The sequence below is a fragment of the Cherax quadricarinatus genome, chromosome 97, assembly GCF_038502225.1.
Source record: "Cherax quadricarinatus isolate ZL_2023a chromosome 97, ASM3850222v1, whole genome shotgun sequence".
In the NCBI taxonomy this organism is placed as follows: Eukaryota; Metazoa; Arthropoda; class Malacostraca; order Decapoda; family Parastacidae; genus Cherax; species Cherax quadricarinatus.
Window position 1 is genome coordinate 9,075,552 of NC_091388.1, and position 26,983 is coordinate 9,102,534.

Consider the following 26,983-nt stretch of genomic DNA (forward strand, 5'->3'; position numbering starts at 1 on the left):
CCTGATGCCAGAGTACAAGCTATTCCCTGATGCCAGAGTACAAATTATTCCCTGATGCTAGAGTACAAACTATTCCCTGATGCCAGAGTACAAGCTATTCCCTGATGCCAGAGTACAAACTATTCCCTGATGCCAGAGTACAAACTATTCCCTGATGCCAGAGTACAAACTATTCCCTGATGCCAGAGTACAAGCTATTCCCTGATGCCAGAGTACAAACTATTCCCTGATGCCAGAGTACAAACTATTCCCCAATGCCAGAGTACCAGCTATTCCCTGATGCCAAAGTACAGACTATTCCCTGATACCAGAGTACAAACTATTCCCTGATACCAGAGTACAAACTATTCCCTGATACCAGAGTACAAACTATTCCCTGATACCAGAGTACAAACTATTCCCTGATACCAGAGTACAAACTATTCCCTGATACCAGAGTACAAACTATTCCCTGCTCACAGCGAGGCATTTTATATTTTCCTGAGTTTGGCGGTAGGGAATGTTATGAAGATAATATAAAATCTATGTAAATGATATAGTGATTGCCAAATATTAAATACGTAGAATATTGAAATAGTGGTAATAGAGGGAATAATGCTGCTTAGATTCTCTGTATGTAACGATAAAGTTTATTTTAGTACACATGAATGCAATTATCATACGTAGTTTAACATATGTGTAAGTTCCATTCTGTACTACTGTGGCCAGATATAAAGACAGGCGCTGTATAACCCTTGTGGTTTAGCGCTTCTTTTTGATTAATGACAAACACAGGTACGATAAAACACCTAAATTAATGGGTACGGTTGAAGTTCCTCGACCTGTACTCCCTGGAACGCAGGCGGGAGGGATACATAATTATATACACTTGGAAAATCCTAGAGGGACTAGTACCAAATTTGTACACGAAAATCTCTCCATTTGAAAGCAAAAGACTTGGCAGGCGATGCAACATTCCCCAATGAAAAGCAGGGGTGCCACTAGCAAAAGAAACAAGACAATAAGTGTCAGGGGACCAAGACTGTTTAACTGCCTCCCAGCATTCATAAGGGGATTACCAATAGACTCCTGACTGTCTTCAAGAAGTCTTTGGACAGGCTCGGAAAGTCATTATCTGATCAGCTGGGCTGAGGTTCGTACGTTGGTTTACGTGCGGCCACCAGTAACAGCCTGGTTGATCAGGCCTTGATCCACCATGAGGTCTGATCACAGACCGGACTGTATGGGCGTTGACCCCCGAAATCTTCTCCATGTTTGCTCCAGGTATATATGCTGGGAGGAGTTGAACAGTCTTGGGCCCCTGACACTGTTCTCTTAGTGTATTCATGGCGCCCCAGTTTTTCACTGGGGAATGTTGCACCTCCTGCCAAGTCTTGCTTTCGTGTGCAGATTTGGGAATAGTCACTATTTGTATATCATCAGTATTCATTTCATTTAGTTGCGGAATAATCTGCCTGATTATGCAACACATGTTGCAAGTCAGCACCCGATCAGCCGGGCTGTGGTTCGTACGTTGGGCTATGTGCGGCCAGCAGTAACAGCTTGGTTAATCAGGCCCTGATCCACCTGGAGGACTGGGTCACGGGGGCGCTTACCCCCGGAAAACCCTCTTACATCGCTGTACAGTAGAGCGCTGTATAGCCCTTGTGGTTTAGCGCTTCTTTTTTATTATGTAGAGCGCTTGATTCGCTGGGCCTACCTGGAGGGTATTCCTGGGATCAACGCCCCCTCGGCCTGGTCCATGACCAGGCCTCCAGGTGGATCAGGGCCTGATCAACCAGGCTGTTACTGCTGGCCGCACGCAGTCCAGCATACGAACCACAGCCTGGCTGATTCGAGCAGAGCTCTTGATTCAAGGAGCTGGACTGATTCTCATTCCTTGGATCGCAACTGAAAGTCGCCCATTCCCCAAGCACTATTTGACCCCAGCGAATTTAGCGCTTTCCCCTTTTAACTAAAATCCTTACACCAGTTGCCTCTCTCCATTTAACAGTAAATAGATACATTAATATTGAATATTATGGGTGGCAATGGAAATAAGTCACTCTGACTTTTTTGTGTTATCCCAGGTTCTCTACACATATACTGCTATGTATGGTAATCTATGTAACTGTATTTGTGTATACCTGAATAAACTTACTTACTAATCCTAGTTTATTGTAAATATTCCAGCCTGAAGAGAGAGTGACAAGATCATCTCTGCCTCAACATCTTTTGTCTTGAAAGTTCTAGTTATCCAGCCCATCCTATTCCTTACAATAAGTTTATTCAGGTATACACAAATACAGTTACATAGATTATCATACATAGCAGCATATGTGTAGATAACCTGGGATAACACAAAAAGTCATTATTGTGATATTTAGATGTGAGATCTTCTGGTACCAGTACCTCAGAATAGCACTGGGTTTGTAAATTAGAGTCATCCCTTAACATGACTCGCGAAATCGTAATGACACTATTGCAAACAAACCATACCACGGGCGGGATTTGAACCCGCGGTCAGAGAGTCTCAAAACTTCAGACCGTCGCGTTAGCCACTAGACCAGCTAGCTACAATAAGATTCATCCAACTAGGTATATTTCTACACCATAGGAAGGTTAGCATAGGCCACTACTGTTGGATGAATGTTATTGTGGCTAGCTGGCCCAGTGGCTAACTCGAAGGTCTGGAGTTTTGAGACTCTCTGACCGCGGGTTCAAATCCCTCCCGTGGTATGGTTTAGAGTCATCCCCCCCCCCCCAGGCGCTGTATAATCCTCCGGGTTTAGCGCTTCCCCTTGATTATAATAATAATAATGTAAATTAGAGTAAATAGGGTAATGAGCCTTAGTACTGCCTGAAGCAGTACTGGTGAATCAAACATTTAATAGGAAAATGCAATGCCCGTAATGGCTATATAGCGGCTAATGAATGGAAGATAACCGGATAACAAGCCAATAAAGGGAAAGGTAGTTCCAGTTCCTTGGACCAAACTCCCTTCAAGAAGTCTCTTGAGTTTTCTTTTGTAATAAAATAAGACTTTCCCCTCAAGGGAGGTTCCTTGATGTTGGTGAGGGGCTCTTGATCTAGGGAATTGGATTTGTGTTCCAGGTCCCTGAATTAAGCCTGATTACCTTCCATCCCCCCACAGGCGCTGTATAATCCTACGGGTTTAGCGCTTCCCCATTATACTAATAAAATATAAGCATCACTGCACATCTCATAAATTAATTATTATAATCATGGGGAGCGCTAAACCCGTAGGATTATACAGCGCAAGTGGGGGGGGGGGGATGGAAGGTATTCAGGGAACTTGAGCACAGATCCAATAGTAAGGTCAAGAGAGGCCTGAGCTTGCTACCATCTGCAGCTCATAAGACTGCCATCCCCACGAGCCCATTTGAGGCGGGGTAGATGGCAGACCAGAGGCCTAGCTTCTCCCTACGAGCCCCGTGAGGGCGGGGAATGTGGCTAGGCCTGGGGACACTTGGTCCCAAAGATGAGGAGGTACTGTACCTCCTCCCATGGGAGACTTAAGTCTCGAGACACTCCCCAGATAGGGAGCCAAGGCCGGGTCACCACTACTTGGAAAAGACCCGGGCCGGGAGAATACCGGCGAATAAAAAAAAAAAAAAGATCCAATTCCCTAGATCAAGAGCCCCCCCAGGCGCTGTATAATCCTCCGGGTTTAGCGCTTCCCCCTTGATTATCATAATAATAATAATGACCAGATCAGAGTTCACGAAGCAACGAATACGTCAAGTTGTAAGTATATTGAGGTACATGTCCACGTAAGTACATAGTTTAACGTGCAAAACAACCCCAGGAGGAGTTGAATGATAGCTCTAGGTCTTTCGTGTTGAAGTCAACACATCAGATTGCAATGTTGTACAAATGAGTAGGAAATTCGCGTAGATTCGTGCAGGGTAAAGTTTTAACTTGAATCATTCGCTTGTTTGCGATTGTCGCATAATTTAACATGTGTAAATTACCTAAGATAACCAAAAATAAAAGTCAGATGAAGTATTAACGTGTAAATTACCCATAAAGGTCAGATAAAGTGACATTTCCATTGAGGTCATTGTAATATTAAAAGCCTAGTCACTAATTTTTTGAAAGATGTGTAGCCATAATAAACTGATATATATCTTTGTATATACACTGAAAGCCTATGTTAATCCTTATTTTAATTATTAAAGTTACTTATTTCGATTGAGATCTATGTAATATGTTATTATTTAAAGCCTTCCGTCATTAAATTTTGAAGGATATATAGCCTGATATATATACATATATTTTTGTATATGCACTGAAAACATACGATAATCTTTATCGTAATGATTAAATCTTTTTTTATTATAGTGTAGATTATATTCTAGCCTCAAATTAACACAATTTAGAATTGTAAGAGTGTCAGCAGCCTGGCGGCCGGTGAGGCGGAACACGTGAGTGTGAGTCGTTCCGTTAATTTCTCCCATATTTACTGTTTTATATTGTTATGTGACTTGTTTAACACTGTGTGATGTGACTTACGTATGTTACTTTGTAGGGAATAGTGTTTTATGACTGTGACGATACTAAAATTGACTTAATACTTGTAAAATGTGGAGGCTGTGATGGGTTGAACAAGCGCTCCAGGTTGACCACTTACAAGTAAGTTTATTTAAACAGGTATACGTAGTATTATATATGTAATGTCATGGTAAATAGGTGAGTTGTAATGTGAAAAATAACCACTGTGGAAAAAGAATAGTGAATTACCAAGCGCTTTCGTTATTTTTCGCATTATCACAGTTTCTTGAAACCACCCAAGTGTTGGTAATTAACTAATTTTTTCCACCTGGTTATTTTGCATAGTAATGTGTGTTAATTATCAAAAATAACCCAAAAAAGTCATTCTAAGGGACATATTTCCCAATTAGTTGGTGTTGTAGTTTCTTCAATACGTAAGAATATTTCTCAACGTTATTCTAAGCTTTTTAGTTTTATCTATTTATATAGATTTTGGGAAACTGGTGACCTGAAGATTCAACTCTGACCCATGTGGGTTTACCTCATAGTTTTAATTGTAGTAATTGAAGACTTGACTCAAACATTTCCTTTATTTTCCCCAGGAAAAAAGTTATTCTCTATTATATTTTTAAGCAGACAACCCTATTATAACCTAATTTTGAGAAATTGTACTCAAGTCGCTTATCAAAAATTTGTATATAATTTTACATATGTTTGCAGATTTTTTTTTTATTTTTTTTTTTTTGGGGGGGGGGGGGGTTAACCCAAAAATATAAATTTTTTTTGGGGGGGGGGGATTAAATTGCCAAATTTATTTGAAGCCTTGTAAGACTGTTTCAAAACTGCTTTGATTTAGGTCAGATAAATATCAATGTTTTTTTGTTTCATGGATTAGAAATCTGCTTTTTGTGGCTTTCAATTTTTTGCTTTTATGGCGGATGAAACAGACAGTAAGTAGACTAATGGCTATAATAATAACCATTATTGGTTGCTGGTGGGAGGTGGGGGGGAAGAGGTCCCTTAAGTGACCATATTTACCTCAATTTTACAGTTTTTTTGGTCTTGTTATTGTTCAGCTGATGTAACCTTCCCGATTTCGTTCTCGTTTAATATATTTCCTAAAAACATTTTTCTATATTCGTCTCTCGACCACTGGGAAGAGAGGACGCTTCTTGAGTCTCCCTACACGCCACCTGGTGGTGACTGCTGGACTTAGACACCAACATGGCGGATCGTATCAACAGGAGAGTGAATACTGTCTGTATTGAATTAGTACGAGGAACGTTAAGCAGTGCGACGATGCATGTACTGTTATCGGCCATCATTAGAGACGTCTACGGGATATCGAACGATGAATTGTATGGTGTGGCCCTAAATGGAATGTCAAGGGTTTTTGTGAAGTTTACAAGAGCCGGCTTTTACTCCAGGATTGTGGATGAATTCCAGGAAAGGAGGATGAGTGTTAATTCAGCAGTAGAGGTGTGTCTACATGATGTTTCGAAATATTACACATGGGTAAAGGTGCGTAATGTACCATTTGAGGCAACGTCGTATTGCATTCAGGAAGCCTTCAGCGATTATGGAACTGTTCATACGGCTAATATGGGGGTGTGGAGGGACGGGCCGTTTGAAGGGCTGCCCGAGGGGTCCTGCACCCTGAAGATGTCATTGAGGCGGCCAATACCCTCGTATGTAACGCTGACAAACTATAGGACCCAGGTATTTGTCCACTATGCGGGGCAGAGGAAAACTTGCCGATTATGTGATTCTTATGAGCACATGGCGGCGCAGTGTCCTCGCAGGCAAGCCCCTAGGATGGCGTTATCGTGGATGGTGGATCAGCAACCGTGCAATGTGGATGTGGAGTTGGGGGTAGCAGATGGACAGAAGACGAATCTCTGGAGTGAGGAGGTGGACAAGGTGGAAGAGGTGATGGGGACGTGTGTTACCCTCCCGGAGGTGACAGGGGAGAGCCCCCCATCGCCTGAGGGAAGGGTGGACGTGGAGGAGTCTACCCAGGAGAGGATGTTGGAAGCAGTGCTGCAGGAGTTCTTGGATGAGCCGGTGGACGGGGAGGACGGACCCGAGAAGTTAAGTGAGGTGCAGCTGATGGATAAGCAGCAGGGACAGGTGGAGGATTCGAGGAATGACAGAGTGGACACGGAAGTGGTGGTGGAAGTCCATCAGGAGGACTCGCATGAGGTAGATATGTGTGTGAGTGAGAGCTCACGCAAACGGACGGCGGGTGCCTTGGACGTTGATGAGGTTTTAACACCTGGGCAGAGACCTGGGAAGAAGTCATGGGTAGATGTGGGGGAGAAGGCACCCAGGGGAGGGGGTGTGCCGGGGAAGCTCGGTGGGGGAGGGCAAGGGGGGGTTGGTGGACAGGTTAGGAAACATGATAAAAATGGTATGGGTACCATGAAAGGCGAATTGAGTAAGCCACAGCGGCATAGAGGTAAGCCGCCTTTTCTGGGAAGTTCAAGTGTGTCACAATAAATGTAAATGGTCTTAAATCTGAGGTCAAAAGGGTTTGGTTAGAATGGTTTTTACGAAGGTTTGATGTAGATGTATGTTTTTTGCAGGAGCATAACCATAGGTTAGGGTGTGAATTGCGTTTGCGGGGTTATAACCTATTTGTCAGTAATGCTTTGCAATTAAAAGGAGGGGTGGCAGTGGCTGTAAAGGAGACCAGCCCATTGCGTGTCATGGGTTGGGAGGAGGGGGGAGGGGGGAGGGTCGTGAGGGTAGATGGGCACTGGGGGGTGGGGAGAGTATGTTTCATTGGAGTTTATATGCCGGCATGCAACAATGTTAGAGTGAAAGTTGATTTTGTTCGTGATGTTTTGATGTATTATTTGCGGGGTCTACCTTCCATAACTGTTCTTGGGGGTGACTGGAACTGTGTGATTAGGTATGGGGATGTCTCACCGAGGGGGGCGGGATGTGTCTTGGGGGCGCTAAGGGATGTGTTAAGGGATGTAGGAGTTGTCGATGTGGTGGGGAGGGGGGAGTATGGGGTGGAGCACACGTTCATGCGTGGAAATTATGAGGCGAGGTTAGATAGGATATATGTAATGAAGGGGATAGGTGTGGAGAGGGTGAGAGCTTTCGATGTCGGTTTTTCGGATCATAGGGCGGTGATAGCTGATCTGCGGGTGGATGGTATAGTACGTATATATGCTGGGTATTGGAAATTGAATGTGAGGCTACTGCAGGAGGGGGATGTTGGCTCTTCCTTTGAGGAATGGTGGACACATTTCTGGGATGGCAGGGATGGTGAGATGGATTTGCTTGACTGGTGGGAGGTGAGGGCTAAGATAGGAATTGCAGAGTTTTTCAGGGCACGTGGTAGGGAACAGGCACGGTGGCGGTATGGTTTGCAAAACTATCTGGAGGGACAACTGAATGCGTTTTACGACGGGGGGGGTAGGGAAGGTATGAGAGGGGATGTGGATGGTTTAAGGTGTAGGATTGCAGAGTTACATAATGACAGGTTTAACGCAATTAGAGTTAGAGCGGGGTTAGAGGAGGTGTTAAAGGGTGATCAACCGTCAGGTTACGTTCTGCGAAAATTTAGGGAAAGGCAAATGGTGACTACCATAGCGCACATAGTGGTCGCTGCAGGGGGGGGAGGTTATGTGGAGGGTCAAGGCCTTACTAACACGGACAGCATTAGTGTTTATGCAGATTATTGGTTTAGGGAGAAATGGAGGGGGAACAGAGGTGATGCAAGTGAGAAGGTATTTGGGGATATGCAGAGTAATATTGTATTAGGACAACAGGAACAAGAAATGCTGGAGGGGAGTATTAGTGAGGAGGAGGTGGAGGAGGCGGTTTACGGGATGAGTCAGGGTAAGACGCCGGGCATAGATGGAATACCGAATGATTTTTATAGAGTTTATTGGGAGTGTATTAGGCATGGTTTAGTGGAAGTCTTGAATTATATGTGGCGCAGTGGGAGGATGGGGAAAACACAGAAAACCGGGATCGTTGTGTTAGTGCCGAAAAAGAAGGAAGGGAAAGTACTGAGTGATTATAGAGCGATATCCTTAATGTGTGCTGATTATAAAATTTATGCTAAAATTCTGGGCAATAGACTGAAGAAGGTCCTAGGATCAGTGATACATGGGGGACAGTTTGGCATTCCGGGAAGAAGTATGAGGGACGGACATAGTCACATAAGGGATTTTATTGAGGACTGCACCGGAGGGGGAATACTTGGTTTAGATTGGGCTAATGCGTATGATTGTGTGAATAGGGATTTCTTAAAAGTTTGTTTGGAACAGTTGGGTTTGGGGGAGAAGGTGGTGAGATGGGTGCAAACCTTGTATGAGGGAGCAGTTATTAGGGTACAGATTAATGGTAAGTTGGGGGACCCAGTACTGATGGAGAGAGGTTTGAGGCAGGGCTGTCCACTCTCTCAGTTATTGTTTGCCTGTGTACAGAATCCATTTTATGGGCTGGTGGATGAGGTGATGAATGAACACGGGATTAGGGGGGGTGGGCGGGGGGGGATTGTGGGGTACGTAGATGATACTACTGTGCTGGTAAGGCATGAGGAAGATCTAAGGAAAGTTGGTGGAATCATTCAGATTTTTGGGGCCGCTACGGGTATGAGAGTTAATTTAATGAAGTCGAGACTATTAGAGGTGGGGGATTGGGTGGGAGGGAGCTTGGGGGAGGGGTTGGGATGGTCAGTAGTGGACAGAATTAAGGTTTGTGGAATATGGTACATGGCGGAAGTGCAGGAGAGTAGGAAGATAAATTCGGAATTAGTTACGAGCAGGGTTTTGGGTAGGCTAGGAGGCTTAAGGGCTAGGGACGTAACATTACAGCAGAGAGTTTTAGTGGTCAACTCTCTGGTGTACAGTAAGGTGTGGGGAGTGGCTGAGGTGTTCCCTTTAAGAGCAAAAGATATTGCAGAAATCCAGAGGAAGGTTCTAAGGTATGTGTGGGGGTTTGGGAGGGCATGGTTGAGCAAGGACGTGGTGATGACGGAGAGGAGACGTGGGGGTCTTGGCCTGATGTCATTGGGTCATAGAGTAATGGCTTTATATATTAAACAAAGATATATACGGACTGGGGGGAACAGAGGTGTCAGGGTAGGTAGGGTAATGGAGGATGCACGAAGATGGTGGTGTGGAAGGGATTTGAGGTATTGTGAGGACATGTTGAGGGTTTTATTACATGTTAAACAGGTGTCCACGTTAAAGGTCAAACGAATGGTGGGTGCTGTGGTGGGCAAGGGTGTTTTACAGGGGCTTGCTGTATATCCAACATATGACTGGATAGGCATATGGAGGAAGTTTGGCTTGCTTAGAATACCAGCAAGGGTACGAGAGTTAGTATATCGGTTTCTGATGGGAATATTGGCCTCTAGGGATGTGTTGTATAAAATGGGTCTTGTGAGAGAGGACTCATGCTTGCATTGTGGGGACATCGAAACGGCTTTTCATGCGGTATATTTTTGTCCCTCTTTGGAGGGGGTGAGGTTATGGATGGTGAGAGTTATCAGACTTTTGGGGGGGGGGCAATGGCCATTCCTAAGGGCCTTAATGTTGGATGTAACCGGGGTGCCGGGTGATGTGGGTAGAGCCTTAATGTATGTTATGACGGATTATTTACATGTATCTTGGGGGATGAGGGAGGTTAGGGGAGAGTTGAGGATAAAAGCGTTAGCAGCGAGATTTTATAGAACTATGTGTAGGAATAGGCAAGTCTATGGGGGGAGGTGGGTAGTTAGCTTCTCGGAGGGTTACCGGAATCTCACTGTGGGGGGCCTCCTCCTCATGAACCCAGAGGGCGGGCAAAGGGTTGGTCTCCTACCGGGGGATGCATGAGGGTGAGTTGGTTTAGGCTTCTTTGTAGTGTGGATGGTGGGAGGGTTATAAATAGAGTGGAAGGGAGATGAATGAGGATTTGGAATCTATGGTTATGTTCACTGCATACAGGATAACCTTAATTAAAACCATGATGACTAAACCTTGGAAAAAAAAAAAAAAAAAAAAAAAAAAAAAAAAAAAAAAAAAAAAAAAAAATTTTTTTATATATTATCTTTTAGAATGTTTATATATAAAAAAAAAAAAAAAAAAAACATCAATGATGTACTAGTGTTTCAAATAGGGAGATAAGGTTTTTATGTCCTGTAACTAGACAGTTTTGATACCTTATGTTAGGATTTTGTTAGTTGTATGGGTTGATACTTGCGTATATGATGTTATGTCTTACTTCAGGGTGTTTCCTGCCCAGTGTTTATTGGGGAGTTTCATTGTGATATGTACCAATGTAATGTTTATTGTCGGCTTTGGTTTGCCTAATGTTTAAATTAATGTTCTTATAATTTTAATTTTTGTATGTTAAATAATATTTATTGTGCACTTTGTGCAAGGGGTCTAATTGTACAGAGTTGTGGGGGATTTATGTGGACACAGACATAAAATTTTGAGTTTTTGGTTTTTGCTAATTTTTTTGTTCGGTGCTGGAGCTCTCTCGCTCTTTATTATGTTAAGAGTTTCCTGCTATTTGCGGGAAGTATTATGTGGTATGTCTTTGTATTTTATTGTAGGGTTGGGTTAGCCTTTGTTTAATTATTGTAATGTATGATTTTATCCTTCGTATGCTGCATCATATCATCTGTGTACTTTGTGCAAGAAGGTTTTACTGTACTGTATAATAGGCATGATTTGTAGGTTTAGAATTTGTTGATGTTTTTTCTGAGCAGGTGTTATCCTGTTCGTTTCATTGTTCGGGGATGGTATATTCTTTAATACAATATGAATGTAACACTTGTGGTATGCTATGGGGTTGATGGTAGGTCATTGTATTTTCAAACGGTTAATAATTGTGTTCTTTTATTTATTTATATCTTGTACTGTGTCCTTTTAAATAAAAATATAAAAAAAAAAAAAAAAAAAAAAAATATATTTCCGACCCCTCAAGGAAGGTTCCTTGATGTTGGTGAGGGGCTCTTGATTTAGGGAATTGGATCTGTGCTCCAGTTCCCCGAATTAAGCCTGAATGCCTTCCACATCCCCCCCCCCAGGCGCTGTATAATCCTCCGGGTTTAGCGCTTCCCCCTTGATTATAATAATAATAATAATAATATATTTCCGAGGATCTTGATCAATCGTTGATCATTTCAAGGGAATTTGTTTGGTACAGGTGTGTAGGGGGGGGGTCTTGATGCAAGGTATTGAACCTGTCGTCCCCTACCCTCAGGCACTATGACCCCTGCAGGTTTAGCTCTTCCATCTAAATATTAATGCTAATTATGGGTATGCAAAAACTTATGTGTTAATGTCCCAATTTGGTAACGAATTGGTATCTTATAATATTAAGTTTATTTAGGTACAGATACATGTTTCCCTGGAGAGTTTACCTGGAGAGAGTTTCGGGGGTCAACGCCCCCGCGGCCCGGTCTGTGACCAGGCCTCCTAGTGGATCAGAGCCTGATCATGTAAGTACAATTATCATACAAAGTTTAATTTACATATGTTAAACTATATGATAATTGTACTGATGTCTACCTGTAGCTAAATAATTATTATATTGGTCTAGATATGGTCAATTAAAGAAGCACTTGTCTCAAATTCTTATAGGCCTACTTATGAGGGTAATAGCACGGATAAGATTTATATAACTACTTATTAATTATTGGGTTTTTAAGGTTGTCACAGAAGATATGAGATAACTTACACACTGATCCAACTGTAATTGGGGGGTCTTTAAATTTTTGGTTGTAAAATTAGCAAAAACATATTAAGTGTACATATCTGGTACATATGGAATTAATAATTATATTATTTCATTATAGTAGTAGTAATAGATTGCAGTCCCCTCCCCCCCTATTTAATCAGACCTACAGTTATGTATGGCTGTGTACCCAGGGAAGGCAAAGATGTCTGTTGTGTCATGTTTAAGACAGGTTTCAGTAAGAATAATAAAAGAACATGTTTGCAATTAGAGAACTGAGGAGTCATGAATTAGACACTTGTGCAACACCTGGGCATATTTATTGTGGAAAAATAGATACCTAAATGTTGCAGAAATGTCTAAGCCATCAACCTGTTGGTTCTGTGAACTAGTTAATGTGTAAGTGAGGTGTGCTAAGAGGTCATCATAGTGTCTTCTGAGAAGTCAGACATTGTAACTAAATATTGATACTTCTTGGAGGTGATTTTTTTTTCTGACTTGTGTAATAAAAATATGCTACAGAAACACTTCTAGGCACCACACAATACTACACATCATAGGCCAGCCAAGCAATATAATACCAGATACTACTGTTGTGTTGAAATTTGTACCAAACACCATGTTAGTAAGACACATGTGTGTATATGACTGAAAAAGCCAACTGTGTAGGCGAAACGTTTCTCCAATAAAGATACCCATCTAATGCACATGTCTTAATCATCAAAGTACTATTACTATGGATGCTTAGACTAATAGTTCATTTTTTTTTACTTAATAATGACTCCCTAGACAAAGAAGTATTTTGAAAATGCCATTTACAAACTCGCTAAATTCCATAATTTCAAATGACTCAGATTTTCTAAGTTTAAATAGAAATTAGTGGTTTTTAATTATAAATCAAAATAAATATTTATGAAATTATATAAATTATGGAGTAAGACAAATATGTATGATCTTTGGGCAAACACAAATCCAAAGTGGATGTGAATTGGGCCTGACTGGCTTAGGCCAGTAGGTGAATTGGACCTGCCTAGCATGGGCCAGTAGGCCTGCTGTGGGCAAGCTTACTGGCCCAGACAAATTAAGTGCCAGGTCCAACTCACACCCACTCATGTACTTATCTAACCTATTTTTGAAGCTACAAAAGATTATAATTTCAATGACGATACTCGGAAGTGTTCCACTCATCCACAACTCTTAACAATCATTTATAATTATTTTTTTCTAACTTGAACCCATTAGTGCGAGTACTGTCTTAGATATTTTTAGCACTGGTTATCAAAAGGAATCAACAGACAACTCACCTGAGGAACTATTTAACAGGTGTTGTAGATATCTGGTTATATACTGTCATGGATAGTTATCTCACAACTGATAATGAATCGGGAGTGTATGTTGTTTTACAGGGGTAACGTACGTACGTACGCGGGCATGTGCGGGTATGGGCGGGCGTGTGCGCGGGCATGTGTGCGTGGGGACGTTTGCGGGCGGGCGTGTGCGTGGGGACATGTGTGCGCGCGTACTCGTCTAGTTGTGTTTGCAGGGGTCGAGTCATAGCTCCTGCGCCGCCCCTTCGCTAATCGCTACTTTGTCCACACTCCCTGCTCCATGAGCTTTGTCGTATCTCTTCTTAAAATTATGTATGGATCCTGCCTCCACTACATCACTCTACAGATTGTTCCACTTCCTGACAACTCTATGACTGAAGAAATACTTCCTAACATCCCTGTGACTCACCTGAGCTTTCAACTTACAGATGTGACCCCTTGTTGCTGTGTCACATCTCAGACATTGTCCCTGTCCACCTTGTCAATTCCTCTCGTTATTTTATGTTATCATGGTCTCCCATCGCTCCTGTCCTCCAGTGTCGTCAGGTTGATGTCCCTTAGTCTCTGGGACTAGTCTTGTTGCAAACTTATGCATTTTCTCTATTTTTTTTTTACTTACTTGACCTTGTGTGTGGGTGTGTGTGTGTGTGTGTGTGTGTGTGTGTGTGTGTGTGTGTGTGTGTGTGTGTGTGTGTGTGTGCGCGCGCGCGCGTGCGTGTGCGTGCGTGTGTGCGCGTGTGTGCGTGTGCGTGTGCGTGTACTCACCTATTTGTGGTTGCAGGGGTCGAGTCTTAGCTCCTGGCCCCGACTCTGCACCGGTTGCTACTGGGGGCGTGTGTGTACTCACCTAGTTGTACTCACCTAGTTGAGGTTGCAGGGGTCGAGTCCAAGCTCCTGGCCCCGCCTCTTCACTGGTCGCCATTAGGTCACTCTCCCTGAACCATGAGCTTTATCGTACCTCTGCTTAAAGCTATGTATGGATCCTGCCTCCACTACATCTCTTCCCAAACTATTCCACTTCCTGACTACTCTGTGGCTGAAGAAATACTTCCTAACATCCCTGTGATTCATCTGTGTCTTCAGCTTCCAACTGTGTCCCCTTGTTGCTGTGTCCAGTCTCTGGAACACCATTCGCTGCCTGACTACGGTGGAGTGAGGTTGTGCTCAGCACCCCTCTGCTGTTTTTCAGGCGAGCTACCCCAGTACATCAACAACCATTGAGTAGTGTGGACGTGCGCTGCTCATTTTGGGATATCAAAATGGCTGAACATACAGTACGGAGAGTAAATACTATCTGCATAGAGCTGGTTCGTGGTACGTTAAGTGGAGATACGATGAACGTACTTCTCCCTAACATCATCAGGGACACATATGGTATCCCCAACGAGGAATTATATGGCGTCGCTCTTAATGGTTTGACAAGAATCTTCGTGAAATTTCTGAGAGCCGGCTTCTACACAAGAATTGTCGAGCAGTACCAGGAACAACGCATGAGTGTGAATTCAGCGATGGATGTTGTGTTACATGATGTTTCTAAGTACTTCACATGGGTGAAGGTACGGAATGTACCCTTCGAGGCTACGGCGTATGGACTACAGGAGTTTTTTCGCAGTTATGGGACAGTGCATTCTGCAACCATGGGGGTATGGAGGGATGGTCCGTATGAAGGAATGCCGGAAGGTTCTTACACCCTTAAAATGTCTTTAACAAGGTCTATACCATCCTATGTAACGATGACCGGTTGTAGAACACAGGTTTATGTGTACTATGCGGGTCAGAGAAAAACATGTCGTCTGTGCAGCTCTTATGAGCACATGGCAGCCCAGTGTCCTAGGAAGCGGGCTCCTCGAATTCTGGAAACGCCGATTGTGATACAACAGTCGTGTGATTTGGTGCCTGGCTCTGTTGCCTCGGGAGGCCATCTCTGGAGCGTGGAGGTCGACCGGGAGGTGGCGGAGGAGGAGACGTGTGTCACTATCCCAGGGGAGTCGGGGGAGTCGAAGGTGTTATCTGAGGAGTCTTTAGTCCAGGAAGCTTCGACTCAGGAGGGTTTACTGGCAGATGTCATCAAGGATTTTTTGGATGGGGATGAGCCCGGTGCAGAAGGTGTCCTCAGTTTATGTGAAGTTGGAGAGCTGGAGGGACAACAAATTGTGGAGAAAGACTTGAGTAAGATAAGGCTGGAGCGTGTGGTGGCCGTGGAGGTACACCAGGAGGATTCGTCTGAGGGTGAGATGTGTGTAAGTGGAAGTTCTAGAAAAAGAACTGCGGCATCAGAGATAGACGAGGTTATTACCCCGGGGCAGAGGCCGGGGAAGAAGTCATGGGCAGCGGTTGTGGAGCCGATGCCACATAGTGGTAGAGGTGCGCCTGAGTTGCACAGTGGGAGAGGGAGGGGGGAGGTGACTGCACAGGATAACTCGAGTGGTAAGGGAATACGTAATGTGAAAAGTGCAGCGAGTAAATCCCAGCGGCATAGGGGAAAGCCGCCACTTCTATAATTTTCAGAAGTGTCACGTTAAATGTCAATGGACTTAAGACTGAGGTTAAGAAAGTTTGGTTGGAGTGGTTTTTACGGCGGTTTGATGTAGATATTTGCTTTTTGCAAGAGCATAATCATAGGGCTGGTTGTGTGTTGCGGTTAAAAGGATATCGGATGTATGTTACCAGTGGTTTGCAACTGAAAGGTGGGGTAGCAGTGGCGATAAAGGAGACCAGCCCCTTGCGTGTCATCGGCTGGGAAGAGGGGGGGGGGTGGGAGGGTCGTGAGGGTGGATGGTGTCTGGGGCGAGAGTCGAGCTAGTTTTGTAGGAGTTTACATGCCAGCAACTAGCAATACCAGGGTAAAAGTAGATTTTGTCAGAGAGGTATTGCTGTATCACTTGAGAGGTTTGCCTGCTATAACAGTAATAGGTGGTGATTGGAATTGTGTGATTAGGAGTGGTGATGTCGAACCGAGAGGGGCGGGTTGTGTGCTGAGTGTGCTGAGGGATGTATTGCGAGATATTGGGGTTGTTGATGTGGTGGGGAGGGGGGGATACCTAGTGGAGCACACGTTCGTCCGTAGGGGATATGAAGCGCGATTGGACAGAATTTATATTAAGCAGGGTATAGATGTTGTGAGGGTGCAAACCTTCGATGTGGGGTTTTCGGATCACAGGGCGGTAATAGCAGATTTGATGTGGGATGGAGTGGTGCGTATTTATTCTGGGTACTGGAAATTAAATGTAAGACTTCTTAAGGAGGAGGAGGAGGGGCCTTTTTTCAGTGATTGGTGGTTGCCTTTTTGGGAGGCTAGGGACAGGGAGATAGATCTGTTAGATTGGTGGGAAATGCAGGCAAAACCGGGAATAGCGAATTTTTTTAAGGTTAGGGGACGGGAAGAGGCGAGGTGGCGTTTTGGGTTGCAAAATTATCTGGAGGGACAGTTGCAAGATTGTTATGTTGGGGGAGGTGGTAGGAGGGATGACATGGACAGTCTGCGGAGCAGGATCGCTGAATTACACAATGATAGGTTTGATGCAATTAGGGTTAGGGCGGGGTTAGAGGATGTATTGTGGGGTGATAAGCCGTCTGGGTTTGTTTTACGTAAATTTAGGGACCGACAGAGTGTAACCACCATTCTACAATTGGAGACAAGCCCTGGGGTGGGAGGGTATCCAGTGGGTCGAGTCCTATCCAATACGGAAAGTATGAGTCTCTATGCTGATAGTTGGTTTAGGGAGAAATGGAGTTGGAGGGAGGGAGGTTCCTGGGAGGGTATTTTTGAAGGGGGGTTCCATAGCGTTTTAAGTGAGCAGGATAGAGTGGGGTTGGAGGTTGGTATAAGTGAGGTTGAGGTGGAAGAGGCAGTTTTCGGTATGAATACCGGGAAAACACCAGGGATAGACGGTATACCAAATGATTTTTATAGAGCACATTGGGGGTGTATTAGGCAGTGCTTTGTTAGGCTATTGGATCATATGTTAACTAGTGGGAAGTTGGGCACATCGCAAAGTACGGGTGTCATAGTTTTGGTGCCAAAGAAGAGGGGAGGAAGAGAGTTGAGTGCTTACCGAGCAATATCTTTGATGTGTGCTGATTACAAGGTTTTTGCGAAAATTTTGGGTAATAGACTGAAGAAGGTCATGGGGTCGGTGATACATGGGGGACAATTTGGTATCCCGGGGAGGAGTATGCGGGTAGGTCATGGACGTATTCGGGATTTCCTTGAGGGTAGTAGTAAGGGAGGTATTCTAGGTCTGGATTGGGAGAAAGCTTATGATTATGTGGATAGGGAATTTTTGTTTGAGAGTATGGTGAGAATGGGTTTTGGAGGGAGGGTGGTTGGATGGGTGAGGACATTGTATGAGAATGCATCGATGAGAGTACAGGTAAATGGGAGGTTGGGTAGTTCAGTAAGCATGGGGAGGGGTTTAAGGCAGGGGTGTCCACTCTCCCAAATACTCTTTGCATGTATGCAGAATCCTTTCTATGTTCTGGTTGATGGTGGGATGGGAAGGATGGGGGAGAGAGGTGGATTTTGTGGGAATATTGTTGGTTATGTAGATGATACAACTGTTTTACTTAATGAGATAGAAGATTTAAGTAAAGTGGGAAGGGTAATTGAGATTTTTGGGAATGCTACTGGGATGAGAGTTAATAAGCAGAAATCACGGTTGCTGGAGGTAGGCAATTGGGTAGGAGGGGCCTTGGGGGAGGAGTTTGGATGGATAACTGTAGATAGGCTAAAGATTTGTGGGATTTTGTATTTAGCAGATGTACAGGAGAGCAGGAGGGTTAATTCAGAAATGGTAATGGACAGAGCTTTGAGTAGGCTCAGGAGTTTAAGGGCCGGGGATGTAACCTTGCATCAAAGGGTTGTGGTGGTAAATACACTGATTTATAGTAAGGTGTGGGGAGTGGCGGAAATTTACCCCTTAAGAAGTCAGGATATTATGGAATTACAAAGAAGAGCCTTAAGGTATGTGTGGGGTTTTGGGAGGGCGTGGTTGGGTAAAGATGTGGTAATGACTGCGGTAAGACAGGGAGGATTGGGATTGATGGCATTAGGGTCTAGGGTGAAGGCACTATATGTGAAGCAGAGGTATATTCGGGCAGCGGGGGAAAGGGGTCTTCGGGTGGGGGAGGTGATGGGGGATATCCGCAAATGGTGGGGTGGCAGGGACTTAGTGGAGTGTGAAGATATGTTGAGGTTTATGTTAAAGGTCCGCAATGTTAAAAAACTCAAGGTAAAACGGTTAGTGGGTGTGGGTCGTCGTCAGGAATCAATGCAAGGGATGGCAGTGTATCCCACATATGATTGGAGAGTGATATGGGTGGAATTTAGTAAATTAAGAATACCGGCAAGAGCGAGGGAATTAGTATATAGATTTCTTATGGGGACGTTAGCATCGAAAGAGGTGCTAAGACGAATGGGTTTTGTGAGAGAGGCATCATGTGGTTTTTGTGGGGAAGTTGAAACGGCTTTTCATGTAGTATATTTTTGTTCTGCTTTGGAGGTGGTAAGATTGTGGTTGAAGAGGGTTTTCTTTTTATTGGGGGGGGGACAGATATCAACCCTCAGGGCTTTAATGTTAGATATGGAAGGGGTACCCAAAGAGGTGGGGAGGGCTATCAGATACGTAATAGTTGATTACTTGCATGTTTCTTGGGGGATGAGGGAGGTGGAGGGAAACATTAGGATAAAAGCGTTGGCGGCGTGTTTTTATAGGACAGCATGTAGGAACAAACAATTATATGGGGGAAGGTGGGCAATTAGTTTTCCGGAGGGATATCGTGAACTTACTGTTGAACGTCTACTCCGTTTGATGACGGGGTGAGAGGCAAGGGGTTGGTCTCTTCAGTGGTGTGTCCTCTTGGAGTGATTGGAAGCCTGATGAGGAAGGTTGATTGTTTGCAAGGTGGTAGATGTGGGTAAAGTTTTTTTTTTGCAGGGAGCCGTCGGGGGCTCCGGGGTATGTAGACCTTTATGAATTTGTAAAATCACAGAGTCAAAAGTAGTATGTGATTTTCTGTTTTTTCTCTTATTGTTATGAGAACCATTTTATATAGGGGGTTTATATTTATATGTATATTGTGAGGATATGTTTTATACATTCGAATCTGATGTTAGATTTATCCTTGTCATACGTCTCTCTTTTATCGTATTGAATGGGTACAAAATGACCTATGTACGAAAATATAAAAGTATTTGATGGGGTTTATATATACCCTTCATTTGACTGGAAGGTCATATTATATATTGAGTGTTAATAGGTAACATTAATTTTGTGTGTGTAGGTGTGTTTGTGGGAACCAATGTCTTAGGTATAGTTCTATCATTGGATGTAATATTTTTTTAGTTTATTTGGTGAAAAGTCATTTAGAGCTTTATTTCTATGTATGATCCAGTTTGTTCTGTACGAACAAGTGCACATACACGTATGTGTGTATATGCATGCGTATATGTATGCGTGTGTGTGTGTATATATGTATGTATGTATATATACATATATATATATATATATATATATATATATATATATATATATATATATATATATATATATATATATATGTATATATATGTATATATATATGTATATATATGTATATATGTGTATATATGTGTATATATATGTATATGTGTGTGTGTGTGCTTGTAGGACTCATTCCTACATGTTTTATAATGACTCCGACTGTTTGTTTGGAAGTCGGTTGGTTGGGTTATTTTAGTAGAATTTGTTATATCACTGTGTTACAATGTTTTTTGTGTGTACCTGACATTGTCTGACACTTCTGTTTTGGATGTTATGTATTTAGTTTGTCTAGTTTTTTTTTTTTAGTGATAAGTCCTTTTTTTTTTGTTTGTTCTAGTATAATCCAGTCTGTGCTGTAAGAACATATGTGCACATACATGTATGTGTATATGTGCATGTGTATGTATATACATATATACATGATTATAGGACTTATTCTTACATGTTTTATGACTCCGACGTTCTGTTTTGTAGTCGGTATGTTTTTTTTTCCCGTAAACGGGTTGGGTTTCTTACGGTAGAATTTCGTTATATCAATATGTTAAAATGTTTTTTTTTTTTTTTTTTTTTTTTTTTTTTTTTTTCTTTTTGTTTATTGTGTGTGTACTGACATTGTCTGTCACGGTTTTGGATTTGCTAATTGTTGGCTTGTATCATGTGTATGTTGTATTTAAATAAAATATAAAAAAAAAAAAAAGTCTCTGGAACATCCTGTCTTTGTCCACCTTGTCAATTCCTCTCAGTATTTTGTAAGTCGTTATCATGTCCCCCCTATCTCTCCTGTCCTCCAGTGTCGTCAGGTTGATTTCCCTTAACCTCTCCTCGTAGGACATACCTCTTAGCTCTGGGACTAGTCTTGTGACAAACTTTTGCACTTTCTCTAGTTTCTTTACATGCTTGGCTAGGTGTGGGTTCCAAACTGGTGCCGCATACTCCAATATGGGCCTAACGTACACGGTGAACAGGGTCCTGAACGACTCCTTATTAAGATGTCGGAATGCTATTCTGAGGTTTGCAAGGCGCCCATATGCAGCAGCAGTTATTTGGTTGATGTGCGCTTCAGGAGATGTGCCTGGTGTTATACTCACCCCAAGATCTTTTTCCTTGAGTGAGGTTTGTAGTCTCTGGCCCCCTAGACTGTACTCCGTCTGCGGTCTTCTTTGCCCTTCCCCAATCTTCATGACTTTGCACTTGGTGGAATTTAACTCCAGAGCCAATTGCTGGACCAGGTCTGCAGCCTGTCCAGATCTCTTTGTAGTTCTGCCTGGTCTTCGATCGAATGAATTCTTCTCATCAACTTCACGTCATCTGCAAACAGTGACACCTCAGAGTTTATTCCTTCTGTCATGTCGTTCACAAATACCAGAAACAGCACTGGTCCTAGGACTGACCCCTGTGGGACCCCGCTGGTCACAGGTGCCCACTCTGACACCTCGCCACGTACCATTACTCGTTGCTGTCTTCCTGACAAATATTCCCTGATCCATTGTAGTGCCTTCCCTGTTATCCCTGCTTGGTCCTCCAGTTTTTGCACTAATCTCTTGTGTGGTACTGTGTCAAACGCCTTCTTGCAGTCCAAGAAAATGCAATCCACCCACCCCTCTCTCTCTTGTCTTACTGCTGTTACCTTGTCATAGAACTCCAGTAGGTTTGTGACACAGGATTTCCCGTCCCTGAAACCATGTTGGGTGCTGTTGATGAGATCATTCCTTTCTAGGTGTTCCACCACTCTTCTCCTGACAATCTTCTCCATGACTTTGCATACTATACATGTCAGTGACACTGGTCTGTAGTTTAGTGCTTCATGTCTGTCTCCTTTTTTAAAGATTGGGACTACATTTGCATGCCTCGGGCAATCTCCGTTTCGATAGATGTATTGAATATTGTTGTTAAGGGTACACATAGCGCCTCTGCTCCCTCTCTCGGGACCCATGGAGAGATGTTATCTGGCCCCATTGCCTTTGAGGTATCTAGCTCACTCAGAAGCCTCTTCACTTCTTCCTCGGTTGTGTGTACCCTGTCCAGCACCTGGTGATGTGCCACACCTCTCCGTCCCTCTGGAGCCCCTTCTGTCTCCTCTGTGAACACTTCTTTGAATCTCTTGTTGAGTTCCTGACATACTTCACGGTCATTTCTTGTTGTCTCTCCTCCTTCCTTCCTTAGCCTGATTACCTGGTCCTTGACTGTTGTTTTCCTCCTGATGTGGCTGTATAACAGCTTCTGGTAAGATTTGGCTTTCGCTGCTATGTCGTTTTCATATTGTCGTTGGGCATGCATGTGTGTGTGCATGTGTGTGTGTGCATGTGTGTGTGTGTGTGTGGGTGTGTGTGTGGGTGTGTGTGGGTGTGTGTGGGTGTGTGTGGGTGTGTGTGTGTGTGTTACCATTTTGTCCTAGGCACATGTCGATTAGACACTAGGCCTGTTGTATATGAGTACGTGTGTGTGTGTGTGTGTGTGTTACTATTTTGTCCTAGGCACATGTCGATTAGACACTAGGCCTGTGTGTGTGTGTGTGTGTGTGTGTGTGTGTGTGTGTGTGTGTGTGTGTGTGTGTGTGTGTGTGTCTGTGTGTGTGTCTGTGTGTGTCTGTGTGTGTGTCTGTGTGTCTGTCTGTCTGTGTGTTTCTGTCGTAGGGGTTCTTAAAAGGAGATATCGAGGGTTGAAGGTAGACACACTGGTTGGATGGTAACGATATATTGTCAGACTGTGATGATGGGAGATGGAGCCCAGCCTCTGTGTGTTTGTGTGTCTATAGTATAACCTGTTATATTGAGAAAAATAGGCTTGACTCAGCTGCCTTACAGCCATAAGAGTCATCTGCCCTTATGACATTTAGAGCTGAGTCCCCATCAATTCTATATAATTAGGTATCCCAGAGTAACTTACAGATACATAAATACATGTTGGGTCCCCTAGCCCCATAACACTTATAAAACCATGTTGATGGAAATAACAGCAGTGCTGGAACAGCAAGTTCAACAGTACTGGAACAGCAGGTTCAACAGTACTGGAACAGCAGGTTCGACAGTGCTGAAATAGCAAGTTCAACAGTGCTAGAACAGCAGGTTCAACAGTGCTAGAACAGCAGGTTCAACAGTGCTAGAACAGCAGGTTCAACAGTGCTAGAACAGCAGGTTCAACAGTGCTAGAACAGCAGGTTCAACACTGCTACAACAACAGGTTCAACAACCCGTCTGAGTTTATCATCCCAAACAAAAAATCACACAAATTCTTCTCAAAATATACATCACGTGCAGGACCATCATGCTGGTACCTAACCGGCTCCTCTGCCTGTTCCATCATGTTGGTACCTAACCGGCTCCTCTGCCTGTCCCACCATACTGGTACCTAACCGGCTCCTCTGCCTGTCCCATCATGCTGGTACCTAACCGGCTCCTCTGCCTGTCCCATCATGCTGGTACCTAACCGGCTCCTCTGCCTGTCCCATCATACTGGTACCTAACCGGCTCCTCTGAATGGAAATAAATGATATAAAATACCGACACAATGGCAATATAAACACAAATGCAGTATAATGTGATCCTTTATTGACTACGTTTAGCCCACACAGTGGGCTTTTTCAAGTCACAAACAGAACTACCTGGGGTGGAAGGAACGCGAGTATTTATAGTCCGGCTGAGGTCAGGTGAAGAATGCTGCTTCTGATGATGTACCGAGTGGGGTTATAGAGTCTAAAAACTTGGGTAGCTTAGAAAGGAGATTGGACAAGTTTGTGAGCAGACCTTCTACAGTGTTCTTATGTGGGATAGCGATGAAGAAGTTTCTTGGCAAGTGGTTCAGCTATGTTATAGAAGCCACTATTCTGGTTGAAGTTGTCGGATATAGAAATAAGTGATGATTCCAGGATTCTTCGGTATTGAGTGTTGTCTTCTGTGGCGATAAGTCTTGAGTTTCTGTAGTTTATCAAGTGGTTGTGTGTGTGTGTGTGTGTGTGTGTGTGTGTGTGTGTGTGTGTGTGTGTGTGTGTGTGTGTGTGTGTGTGTGCGCGTGTGTGTGTAGATGTGTGTGCGCGTGTGTCCGTGTGTGTGTCCGTGTATGTGTGCGTGTGTGTGTGTTACCATTTTGTCCTAGGCACATGTCGATTAGACACTAGGCCTGTGTGTGTGTGTTACCATTGTGTGTGTGTATATGTGTGTGTATGTGTATGTGTGTGTATGTGTGTATATGTGTGTGTATGTGTGTGTGTGTGTGTGTGTGTGTGTGTGTGTGTGTGTGTGTGTGTGTGTGTGTGTGTGTGTGTGTGTGCGTGCATGTGTGTGTGCGGTCACCTAATTGTGGTTGCAGGGGTCGATTCACAGCTCCTAGCCCTGTGTGTGTGTTTCTCTGTTTCAATGTCTCTGTCTATGTATCTCTCTCTCTCGCTTTGTCTCTCTGCCGGGAGTGATGGAGATATGTGGTAAGCAGATGTGTGTTTCTCACACTCCTCACACATTGATATGCTTCACAGCACATGTCTACTGCTATTTGAGGACAATACTACTTGTTTACAGTTGATTAAATTGTTGTGAGGTTAACTACTCACCTTTCCGAAAGTTTGGGCAGTCTGTGTCATACTGCTGCGTAAATGATCCAAATTTTGGAGGTTTAACAGTCAATTTAATTACTTTGCATAAAAAATGCAGTCATCTGCTAACATATTGTTAATGAAGCATTCAGAGTGTATCTGCCATAAAGATTGTTCAAGATTATGGTAATCTTCAACTCCAAGGCTGAGGGACTGATTACCTTGTCTTTTGTATATAGTTCTACAGTCTTCCCATTATGTCCTTGAATTTGTACTGAGAAAACCACTGTATGGCAAAACGTCTACAAATAAAAGATACTGTAAAGTAAAAGGACACAAGTGCAACTAATGTGACATTTATTGTGGCAACGTTTCGCTCTCCAGGAGCTTTATCAAGCCATTACAAACAATACATGGACACAGAGGGTATATAAAGGCTCAGAGTGAGGTGAATACTAGTGAGGTACCATTTCGATGTTCACTAGTGGTAGTAGTAGTAGTAGTAGTGGTAGTGACAAAAGCAATTAATTCGTACATGAGTAAAAGGATATAAAAGCTATTACTTGGGTAACATAAAAATAGGTTGGACAAATATAAACAGGAATGAGGCAGGTGGTTTCAGTGTTCACTCTCTGTGCTTTGTGTAGTATAACAGGAGAGACTATGTGATGGCAGGGTTTACTGTTTTCAGGAGGATTCTTGCTAAGACTTCGGAGATGGTGAAGCTGCCGTTGTTTTGTTTAATTGTATTCGAAACAGCGATCAGTGCTGATTCAAGGCACTTGCGTGTGCGGAAATTAGTTTCTTTTATAACTAATTGGGCGTCTCTGAATTTCATAAGATGATTGGTGGAATTTCGGTGTTGTACACAAGGCGTTGTTTAAGTTGTCGTTCCTACATGCGTATATGTGTTCATTGAGGCGGGTGTCGAGGTTTCTTGCTGTTTCACCTACGTAGATCTTGTCACAGCCTCCACAGGGTATAGTGTTAACTTCAACTGTTTTTCCTTCAATAACAAGCTCTACAAACAAACCTACGGCATGGGAATGGGGTCCCCAATAAGTGCCGTCCTAGCCAACTTATACATGGAACACCTAGAGTCCGAACACTTCGCCAACATCATCCCTTCAAGCGTCACTTGGTTACGTTACGTGGACGATGTCCTCGTAATAACTCCAAGACGTTTTGATGTACGGGATCTTCAGGCAAGGCTCAACGCAGTTGAACCAGCGATTCAGTTTACACTAGAAGAAGAGTCCAATGACAAGCTACCTTTCCTCGACGTCCTCATTCACAAAGTAGACAACAACCTAAGATTTCAAGTTTATCGGAAACCCACCAATAAAAATGATCTCACACACTTCTATTCCAGTCAAGATACCAAGACCAAAAGAGGCATCATCATCGGGTTTTTCCTAAGAGCATACCGAATTTGTAGTCCTGAGTTTCTTGACGAGGAATGTACTTACATTCACCAAACATTCACTGAGTTACAATTTCCTTCTTTTTTCATCAAAGACTGCAAGAAAAGAGCTCTTCAGATCATCAATTCTCCACGCATCAACACCGCTCCCAACAAAGTTATAATTCTTCCCAACAGCCAGGTTGCACTAAACGTCTCAAAAGTACTTTCACAAGCTAACACCAGAGTCGCCATCGCTTCTACCACTTCAATAAAGGATCTAACCAGGACAAAACCCAAGCACCACGAACCAGTCAACGCAGGAGTTTACACTATACCCTGTGGAGGCTGTGACAAGATCTACGTAGGTGAAACAGCAAGAAACCTCGACACCCGCCTCAATGAACACATATACGCATGTAGGAACGACAACTTAAACAACGCCTGTGTACAACACCGAAATTCCACCAATCATCTTATGAAATTCAGAGACGCCCAATTAGTTATAAAAGAAACTAATTTCCGCACACGCAAGTGCCTTGAATCAGCACTGATCGCTGTTTCGAATACAATTAAACAAAACAACGGCAGCTTCACCATCTCCGAAGTCTTAGCAAGAATCCTCCTGAAAACAGTAAACCCTGCCATCACATAGTCTCTCCTGTTATACTACACAAAGCACAGAGAGTGAACACTGAAACCACCTGCCTCATTCCAGTTTATATTTGTCCAACCTATTTTTATGTTACCCAAGTAATAGCTTTTATATCCTTTTACTCATGTACGAATTAATTGCTTTTGTCACTACCACTACTACTACTACTACTACTACTACCACTAGTGAACATCGAAATGGTACCTCACTAGTATTCACCTCACTCTGAGCCTTTATATACCCTCTGTGTCCATGTATTGTTTGTAATGGCTTGATAAAGCTCCTGGAGAGCGAAACGTTGCCACAATAAATGTCACATTAGTTGCACTTGTGTCCTTTTACTTTACATATTGTCGGTAATTC

At 43.3% G+C, this 26,983-nt stretch overlaps 1 protein-coding gene across 3 annotated transcripts in view; it reads left to right on the plus strand.

Annotated features, from left to right (window-relative positions):
• aralar1 (calcium-binding mitochondrial carrier protein aralar1) overlaps window positions 1-26,983 on the plus strand; it is a 661,842-nt gene that overhangs the window by 558,346 nt on the left and 76,513 nt on the right. The gene's annotated exons all lie outside the window — the stretch shown is intronic.